The following is an 11,203-nucleotide window of genomic DNA, read 5'->3' on the forward strand; positions in this document are numbered from 1 at the left end:
AGTAAACTGGCGATCTAGTAAGAGTGTTCTTTCTGAGTTCTGTGAATCACTTTAGTAATTAATTCAAGCTGAAGAGGGTGTTGTGGGAACCTCTGATTTACAGCCAGTCAGAAGCCGGAAGTGGGGGCAGTCTTGTGGGACTGAGTCCTTACCCTGTGAGACCTGAGGCTATCTCCAGGTAGATAGTGTCAGAATTAATTACTTGGTCAGAGCTAATGGCTTAATGGTGTGGAAAAAAAAACACACACACACTGGAGCATGTGTGAAAAAGACTTTGGGGTTTTGGTTTATAGTCAGTTCCAAGAGAGGCAACGCTTTGATGTGGGAGCTCAGAGAACTTCTGTGATCACAAGAGTATTAATAGGCGGACGTCCCTGGTGGTGCAGTGGTTAAGAACCCGCCTGCCAATGCAGGGGACATGGGTTCGATCCCTGGTTTGGGAAAATCCCACATGCCGTGGAGCAACTAAGCCCGAGCGCCACAAAAGCCACAACTACTGAGCCCACATGCCACAACTACTGAAGCCCGTGCGCCTAGAGCCCATGCTCTGCAAAAAGAGAAGCCACCGCCATGAGAAGCCCATGCAACGCAACGAAGAGTAGCCCCCGCTTACCATAACTATAGAGAAAGCCAGCGCGCAGCAACGAAGACCCAACACAGCCAAAAATAAATTAAAAAACCAAACCAAACCAAAAAAACCCCAAGAGTATTTATAGAACAATGAAGGGGGCAGTGCCAGACTGTTTTCCACTGATTGCATTGAACACCTCTGGAATTTTTAGTTCTAGGTGCTATAAAGTATACGGATATGTGTGCATATGAAATTGCTAAAAGGGCTGAAATCCTGTCAGAGAGAAAATAAATGAGGAATGTTTTGGTGGGGGAGAATAGCATTATAGCTATCTTTAAATATTGAGATCTTCCAAGTGGAATGTGGCCAGATACTGGTATACTAAGGAGAGGGTTTGGGCCTATGGATGATAACAAAAACAGTTTTTTGTTTTAACAGGAGGAAGACATTTCTGATAGTGCCGTTTCAGGATGGCACGGGCTGCCCCATTAGGAGGTAGATATTTAGCCGTAGAGGCATTCAAGCAGACACAAAACAGCAAATGTCAGAATTATGATCAACAAATACAAATTACCTCCTTCCTAAGAGAACTCTAAATTATGTGGTAAGTCTATAACTTTGGATACAGAGGGCTGAAGATGCCAAATAATGTTACAGATAGTCTCAAAGGCAGCCAGGGCAGACCTACTTCTATTGGTATTTCTATGCTGTTCAACCTACTCAATTTGCTGGTGCAAAATATTTTGCATATGTGAAAATAGGGCTTTACAAATATTTGCCCAGAATAACTGTGGCTTGCTCTAGACTTTATAGAAATTTAGTAGAGAAAACAAAGTAGTCAATCTGGTATAAAACATATCGAAAAATATGGCTGTGTGCCATATATCATATGATACATTTTATATGTGGAATCTAACAAATGATACAAATGAACTTATTTACAAAACAGAAACAGACGCACAGACATAGAAAACAAACTTGTGGTTACCAAAGGGGATGGGGGGAGATAAATTAGAAGTTTGGGATTAACATATAAACACTACCACATATAAAATATGTAAACAACAAGGACATACTTATAGCACAGGGAACTATACTCAATATCTTGTAATACCTATAATGGAAAAGAATCTGAAAGAGAATATCCTATCTATTTATCTACCTATCTATCTATCTGAGTCACTTTGCTGTACACTTGAAACTAACACAACATTGTAAATTAACTATATTTCAATTTAAAAAATCATTAAGAAAAAAGAGAAAAATATGGACTTCCTTGGTGGCACAGTGGTTAAGAATCCACCTGCCAATGCAGGGGACACGGGTTCGAGCCCTGGTCCAGGAAGATCCCACATGCCGCGGAGCAACTAAGCCCATGCACCACAACTACTGAGCCTGTGCTCTAGAGCCTGCGAGCCACAACTACTGAGCCTGTGCTCTAGAGCCGGCGAGCGACAACTACTGAGCCCACGTGCCACAACTACTGAATCCCGCACACCTAGAGCCTGTGCTCCACAACAAGAGAAGCCACCACAATGAGAAGCCCGTGCATGCAACAAAGAGTAGCCCCTGCTCGCCGCAACTAGAGAAAACCCACGTGCAGCAACAAAGACCCAATGCAGCCAAAAATAAATAAATTAGTTAAATTAAAAAAAAAAGAAAAATAAGACTATGTGCCACATCTCTCCCAGTCCCAGTCTGGTTCCTTCTTATTATTAATTTATTTTTGTTTGTTTAATTAAAACGAATTAGAATCAGTAAACAGCATTTGCACAGGAACTTCTGGGAATCATAGTTGTCCTTCTTTTTATTTATTAGACAGTCATATAATCTGCAGTGTATCCATCTGCTAAAAGTCATGTTTTCATGGTGTTTTGAATCAGAGAATGGTTGCTCTCCCCTGCGGTTTGATCCTCCTCTTCAGGGAGCACACATTACAGTCATGCTTTTTTAGAGAAAAAGTATCAAAAAGCGGTTTGTCTTGTGACTTTTTGACTTCTCCGCATCCCCTTCCAGTCACAATCTTCTCCCTCCTTCCAGACTCTGGGACTTGAATGTATAATTGCAGCCCGTTGTCTGCAACGTAATTATAGCCTCATTGACTTGTTGCACAGCAGGATGACAAGAGTGCTGGCTGTCAGACAGGGTCAGAGGTCAGCCATTACCCCACGGATTGCAGGCAGCAGCCTCATCAGGATTCTCGGGAAGTCTCTTCTCAGCCGTGGGACGGGTCTGCAGCTGCCTGTGTGCCTCAGCAGATGACTCTTTGCATGAAAACACGGACTGTTTTCAAGACACAACATCCCAAGATGCCATTTGACTTCTTGTTTTCTTATTAAAGACATAACAACCATTCTGAAGTGAAAGAAGTTATTTTCCTGTGCTTTTCATATAAATTTCAAGCAGAATCTGTACATAGCCAGCATTAAGATATTACATCTATTTTCCTTCATACAGTTAAGATTTTAAAATAATATTTAAAAAGAAAGTTAAATCAGGAGGCTACGTTAGGATGGAAACTGCTATGTACTAAATAGGAAAATAACTTGGACACAAACAAATGAATTGTATTCAGACTGAAAATCCTATAGATCCTGTAAATAAAGGATCATAAAATCATGATGTAAGAAAATAAAAAGCACATCATATGTCAGTTAACCTAATCTTAAAGGTGATAAAAGAATATTCCTTAAACAACATTTCTTATGTTTCATCTAGTCTGGATTTAAGTCTCTGATGGGATGCAAACTCAGATATATTTTTAGAGAAGGAATGTTTTAATATTACTGAAAGATCATTCAATCCCATTTTCAAATATTTGAAATATTTCACATAACTGATATTTTCAAAACTTTAAACAGACATACTGATCTAACTCATGGTAATTTCAATGAATAAATCTGACAGAATATATAATTGAGAATTTGCTCATCGAGTTTGCAGATTATACTAAACTAAGTGACAATGTTAATGTCTGAGAAGCCAGGATAAAATATAACACGACCTTGAAAAAAGTGTTTAATCTAAAAAAGAGGACATTTAGTAAGTGGATGGGGGACAATAAAGTTTAAACACAAACATAATGGGGGTGGGGAAATAACCCAGTAAATTTTGTTGTTAACGCACTAAATAAGAGGTGTGAATAAAATACTTTTATGAAACATGCTGAAGTGATATCAGGATTCAGTAAATGTGTTAGACATCAGGAAGCATTCCTACTATTCTATTTTTACAAAAAGAGACTATTGTATTTCATTTCTATGACTTCATTTCATTATATTATTCATGTCAGGGAGCTGTAGTGACCTCATTTAGTCAGAGTTTAGAGCAGCATTTTAAACCTTAGAAAGCCAACAGGTCATCAGAGAAAAGTCATTTTTAGGTTTACCAGGCTGAGGTGCAAACATAGAAATCAGGATACGGTATAACACTGAGTTATATACAGGAAGTGAGAGCAGTAAGAAACCTAAGGCAGGCTGAGTTAGATGGCCGCAGCAGGGTCAGAGACAGAGGAAGTAAGAATCAGGCTGTCAAACCAGAGGTGTGAGCACCAGGGGTCACAGTGAGTGTGTGGGAAGCCCCAGTCCAGTTCTCTGCCTGCAACAGGGGTGTATGAGACATAGACAATTCCAAAGATCTGGTTGTACGACCTCCTTCACCTCCTTTACCTGATCTTTCTGGTTAATGCTAAGAGAACTACCACCATTACATATATCCATCATAACAATAAAAGTCTCCTTTATGAGGGCTTACTATATGCCAGGACATAGGATAGGGATTCATTTATTCATTCATTCCTTTATTCTATAAATATATATTGAGCCTAGAATGTGCCTGGTACTGTGATAGTATTAGGATACAATGGTGAGTAAAACAACATGGTCCTCAATCTCATAGCAAGGGTGAGACAGATATTAATCATATGGTGTATATAACCTAAATAAATATAAATATACGTATAATTAAAAGATGTGATAAGTGCTATTAACAATAGAAAAGGACACCTAGGAGACCTGGGGCCCTGACTTGCTCTGAGAAAGTGCTGCAATGTGAATGATGAGTGGAAAGAGCTAGAGAAAGAGGAGAGAATGGGTACTCTGGACAGAGAACAGTTCTTAGAGGATGTGAGAGCCAGTGAGGTATCTGGAAGAATTCCACAAAGAAGACTGGGGATGTGGAAAGAGGCCAGATCACACAGGACCTAGCAGAGTATCTCAAGGAATGACAGGAAACTGTTGAAGGCTTTCAAGTACTGATATAACATGATCCAATTTTTCTTATGATAACCCTGGCTACAGTGTGAAGAATGGCTTGGAACGAAGACACAAACTAGCTAAGGAGTCAGTGGCTTGGCTCATCATGAGAAAGATAGGGAATAATAATTTACGCAGCGCTCGCAACCTAGTAGGATCTTCATTTTACAGAGGAATAATAGACAGAGGCTTGGAGAGGTTAATTTCCAAAGTCACTCACTTACAGTGGGAGAGATTAACTCTTTCATGTTTAATCTTTCTAGTTACATAACTCATTGAAGCAAGATTCATACAAATGTAGAATTGGAATGGGAACTTAGATCCTATGTAAATTAATTCATTGATTCATTCAAATATTTGTTGAGTGGCTGTTCTAGACACATATTGAAAAAGTCCCTCTTCTAATAAAGCTTTTTAGTGGATGAAAATGGTAATGGATTAACAAACTAGCTACTAAATGTCAGTGATACAATGATAGCAGTAAACCAAGGTCATGTGATAGGCAATGATGGAATGGTTCCTTTTGTTCAGTGGTAGCGAGAAAGGCTTCCTAAAACCAGAAAATGAAGCCAGCCTGAAAGAGGGCAACAGAAAGAGCCTTTCAGGCAGAGGGGATTGCTGAGACACAGACCATGAGATGGGGACAAGCATGACATATTTGAGGGACAAAAAGAACCTCAGGGTGGCTAGAGTATCAGGGAGAGTGGCACAGGATGTTTGAAGAGATCATCGGGGTCCAGGTTCCAAAGGACCTTGTAAGTGTGGGGTTTAGATTTTATTCCAATTGAATGAGAAGCTTTGGGAAGGTTATTAAAGAAAACAAGGTAAAGAAGACAGGATATGATTCCAGTTTTAAATGATCACTGCAGCTGCCATGAGGAGGGTAGATTGTAGGGGGCAACACTGGATGCTGGGAATGTCATCAGGAAGCTGCCTCATATGCCTCCCGGGTAAGAGATGATGGGGGCATTGACGAGGTGGCAGAGCAGTGGAATTGGAAACAAGTGAATGTTTGAAGACTTCTTTATTATGGAAAATTTCAAATATATACAAAATTAGAGAAAATGGTAAAGTAAAATCTGATATATCCATGACTCACAGTTAACCATTATCAACTCATTGCCAATTTTGTTTCTTCTATACCTCATCAACTTCTTTAGATTTTCTTGCAGCAAATAGTATGCCATTTCATCCATAAATATTAAAATATGAATCTCTGTTGTCTGCAAATAGTAGACAAGGGTTTATATTTTGAACAGAATACTAATTTATACCTAAAAGTGAACAATAATTAATTCCTAATGTTATCAAATGTCCCTATCAGTGTTCAAATTTCTTTGTCTTATGAATTTTTTTTCAAAGTTTGTTTGAGTCAAGGTCCTCATGTTCATATATTGCATTTGGCTGATGTGTCTTCTCTCTCTCTCTCTGTCTCCCTCTCTCTCTCTCTCTCTCTCTCTCTCTCTATATATATATATATATAAAATTTCTTTTCCCTGTAACTTAATTGTTGAAGAATTTGGGTCGCTTCCTGAAGAGTATTCATCAGTTTGGATTTTATTAATTGCATTATAATGGTGTCATTTTACATGTTCCTCTATCCCCTGTATCTTTTGAAAACTGGCATATAGAGTGAGAATTTTAATTGGATTAAAGTTTGATTTTTTTCTTTCCTTAGGCAAGTGTACTTCCCTCAGGAAGCATATAACATCTGATTGTCTCTTGATGCTAGCAATTGCTGATAATCATTGTTCAGATACTTTAACTAATTAGTGGTGCAAAACAGTGGTAATGTTGATATAATTCTATTATTCAGAAGTAGATTGTTTTGAAAAAATTTTAAAGATAGTGTGAACAAGATCGCTGATGGAATTTTGATAAAAGGGCGAGAAAGAGAGAAATTGGGAATGACTCCTAGGCTTTCGGCTTGAAAAATCAGATTGAGAGTATTGCCAATTACTGACTTGGGGAAGGCTGAGATAACAGGTTTGGGATATGTGAAGAATGAAAAGTGAAGGATTACATAGCTTATGAAAATTGAAGTGTCTGTGTAAAGAAGGCAGACTAGAACTTAGAAAAGGGATCAGAACTGTATAGCATAGTCAGACTGAATACTGCTGTTTAAAGATGATTAAGATTACCTAGGGGGAAAGCGTTTAGAAGGAGAAGAAAAAAGTTTTGAAGACTTTTAAGGAATGCGAGCAATTAATCCCTAAGTACAACCATGTTGAGAATTGAACCGAAAGGCCAACACATCTCAGAAGGCCTCTTCATGTTCACCAGTATAAACTGGAGAAAAGTATGTCCCGTTTGCTCCACAGAGGAGAAACACGCTAATTTAGGCTTGCTTCGGGATAAGTAGTACTAACCCACAAAAGGCAAAACAGGCCCTTGTGGCATACACCTGAGACCTGACATCAGGAAGAATCTGTTGTTTGTCCACAAGGTAATAACCACTGCAAAGCCCTACAGTGAGAGGAGTTATAAACCCCATCCCTACTGTGGTAAGCAGAATCCTAACATGGCCACTACGACCTTTGCACTTGGTGTTATAGCTGTGATTATGTTACATGGTGAAAGGCATTTTGCAGATGTAATTAAGGTTACTAATCTGTTGACTTTACACTAGGGAGATTATTGAGTGAGCCTAACCTAATCACAGGAGCCCTTTAAAAGCAGAATTTTTTTCATGGTGGCAGAAAAGAAGTCAGAGAGATTCTAAGTGTGAGAAGCATTTGAGAAGGTATTGCTGGCTTGAAGGTAGAGGGGGCCACATGGTAAGGAATATGGGTCACCAAGGAAATAGAGACCTCAGTGTGGTAACCACAAAGGACTGAATTCTGCCAACAATTTGAATAAGGTTGGAAGTGTGTCCTCCTGGGCCTTCAGATAACAGGGCAGCCTGGCTGATACCTTGATTTTTTGCTCTTTTGTGACTCTAAACAGAGAACCCAGTTGAGCCTGCCTGGTCTTCTGACCTCCAGAACTGTGAGGTAAAGAATAGGTGGTGCTTTAAGACGTGAAGTTGTGGTAATTTGTTACTCAGTGTTAGAAAACTAATATGCCTGTGCTACGCTGGGCACTGTGACAGACTGCTACAAGGTATGCGACGATAACTGTGTATGAATCCTGCTTTCAGGGTGCAGGCCTAGGATGGTTCTGTCATTCATTTATGGAAACAGAGGAGGTTGAACTAGATTGTGCCTTGAGAGTCCAACCAGCTCTTCTCTTCTGTGTGGAAACAAGCAGCCACAGACCTCGTTCTTTCTTCTGCTCTTCCCCCTCACGGAAACAACACACACTTAGAAGTTACACGATGAACTGACACACAGCACTTAAACTTGGCCGTATTGATATAGAATCATTGACTTAAGCTGGAATGTTGTAAGATGAATAATACTAACATTTGCTCAAAATCGTTATTTTAAAAAGTATCCAAAATCTACTGAAAGCACAGAGTAAGTGCACTATCATCCAGATACAGTATTTTGATGTTCTCAATGTACAAATATGAACGTGAGTGGATGGTGGGCCACAAGGTAGAGACAACCTGAGTTCCTGTATCACGACATGGAAGATTGCAGGCTGATCAGGGACACCTACAGTGGACTATTAAGTGTCAAGTAAATTTCACTGTGTTAAACTAAGAAGTGTGTGTGTGTGTGTGTGTGTGTGTGTGTGTGTGTGTGTGGGTAAAAATAAATGGTAACAATTCTGCCAACTTTGATCTTTATAATCTGAAAGTTTCACATATCTGATCAAAATCCTCTTATAGGACATCAAGATGTCACTAGTAATTCAAATCCATGTTATAAAAAGAAAACATAAAAATTACATGCAATTTGGCTTTTTATTTTGCAGAAATAAAGTATATCTTTACTTACAATGTGTCATTTTCAGATCACTCTTTGTACCCCTTTATTTTGTTATAAAAATAGTAACGAGATAATTTTTAGCTCTAAGTAAAGAATTTCCAAGGTTATTAAGCAGTTTTTATTTGTTGTTGACCCCATAGCTAAATTTCCATCAACTATAATAATTATGTGATTCCCCCAAAACAAAAATGATGTAACAAGTATAAACAAAGTCTGTGGTCAACAGGTAATATTTTCTCTTTACATAATTAATTGAAAGTAAATCAATAAGCAAACTCACTTAAATGTAAAAAATAATTTTCTTTAATTATACAGTAATGGATATTATGAAAAGTTATAAATAAACTCTGTAATAAATATTTAATAGTAAACTAACCTAAAATGAAATGTTTTCTTACTAAAGGCCACCTCTTTCCCATATACCACACAAAAATATTGAATGACTTAAAAAACTTTTACAAGAATTCACAAGATTATATACATATGTTTTAAAAATTTATTTATTTAATTAATTAATTTATTTTTTTGCAGTATGCGGGCCTCTCACTGTCACGGCCTCTTCTGTTGCGGGGCACAGGCTCCCGACGCGCAGGCCCAGCGGCCATGGCTCACGGGCCCAGCCGCTCCGCAGCATGTGGGATCCTCCCGGACCGGAGCACGAACCTGTGTCCCCTGCATCAGCAGGCGGACTCTCAACCACTGCGCCACTTCAATTTATTTTATTGAAGTATAGTTGATTTACAATGTTGTGTTAGTTTCAGGTATACAGCAAAGTCATTCAAATACATACATATACATTCTTTTTCACATTCGTTTCCATTATGATTTATTACAGGATACTGAATATAGCATAAGATTGTATATTATTGTAAAAGGAATTTAAGAATCAGGAAAAGTGAGGTATGATGGTCTGATAAATTCAAATATACTTTATTAGATAAGCATGTTAATGATAAGAATTGATATTAACAATGTGATACTATTATTTGCTTTTCCTTTGGGTTTTATTTCCTGATTGATTGAGCCTTCTCTGAAAGGGTAGGTATCACCTTAACATGATTTCGTTTTGATTTCTCCAGGCTGGTCTGCCAGACTCACTCTCTCCTTTGTCCCCTCCTCCCCTCCGTCCATATTTGATGAGAACCCACTATGGGTCGGGCGCTGTTCAAAGCTCAGGCATTGTACTGTGAACACGATCCCTGACCACAAAGAACATTAGGTCTAGTGAGTAAAACAGACAAGTAGCAACATAAGTGACATTTATAATGCGGGGCGCTGTACACTAAGATAGAGAGCAAAAAGGATGATAAGGAAACAGATGGCAGACGCAGCCAACCCAGACTGAGGAGGTGAGAAAGCCTGTCCTAAAACCTGTCTATGTCGGAGCCCCAGTGCTGCTGAGCAGCTGGCCAAGCAGAGTTCAGGAAGTTTCCCAGACGAGAGTACAGCAGGGTTTGCAGGTACAGTGCAGGGCATTGGAGCTGGAGCTGTAAGCAGAAGCCAGGTACCTTATAAGCCATGGACCTTACATGCCTTGTTAAGAACTTTAGACTTCATCCTAGGAGCAATGGGGATCTAAGAAAGGATTTTAAGCAGGAAAGCAACACGTTTGGTTTGTGTGGTAGGAAGGTGACTCCTGCTGTACGTAGGGAAAGTGGAGGTGGGCTGTCCCATTACCAGTGGTGGAAGGAATCCAGGAAGACATAATGATGGTCAAACTAGGGTATTGGCTGTGGATGTGGAAGAAGTGGACAGATTCTAGAGACATTAAAAAAGGCCTCAATTGGATTTTGACTTTAGAAAAAGAGGTGGGAGTGGAAGTCTTTTTGTATTATACTTTATAATCACATATTTTAAGACTGAGTGGGTTTCTATTCCACTCTTTTGAGACCAGGCCCTATTTTTCATGCTAGCCCCTCATCTGATCCCAAACTGGGGATTCTAGTCCTATCTCTGACCTACACGTAAAGAGAGAAGTCAACCAAGCCTCTTGGTGCTGTCCCACATCTAATCTCCCTCTTCCATCTAGGGGCCAGAGCAGCCCAAGTTTGCATTTCAAATATCTGTTTGTTTTAGTGTATGATTGTTCCTCATTCTTGTTATGTACTAGGAGTTTAAAAGTTACTCATGACGACCTAGAGGGGTGGGACAGGGAGGGTGGGAGGGAGGCTCAAGAGGGAGGGGATATGGGGATACATGTATGCATGTGGCGGATTCACTTTGTTGTACCACAGAAACTAACAGTATTGTGAAGCAATTATACTCCAATAAAGATGTATTAAAAAAATAAAAATAAAAGTTATTCATAATTTGAGATAGTGGATCTTAACGCATCCCAACAGATGAAGGTTTTGTGTAAATCTCTCCCCACTCCTTTCAGACTCGCGCTGTGTTCTCCAACACTCCATGTAACAGCAACCCACATTTTAATGCAATGACGGCTATGAAAAAATAAAACTATCAGTCACTGTCAGATACTTTATAAATGGAGACAGAGGAGGGGT

The sequence above is a fragment of the Tursiops truncatus genome, chromosome 18 (genome assembly GCF_011762595.2).
Source record: "Tursiops truncatus isolate mTurTru1 chromosome 18, mTurTru1.mat.Y, whole genome shotgun sequence".
Lineage (NCBI taxonomy): Eukaryota > Metazoa > Chordata > Mammalia > Artiodactyla > Delphinidae > Tursiops > Tursiops truncatus.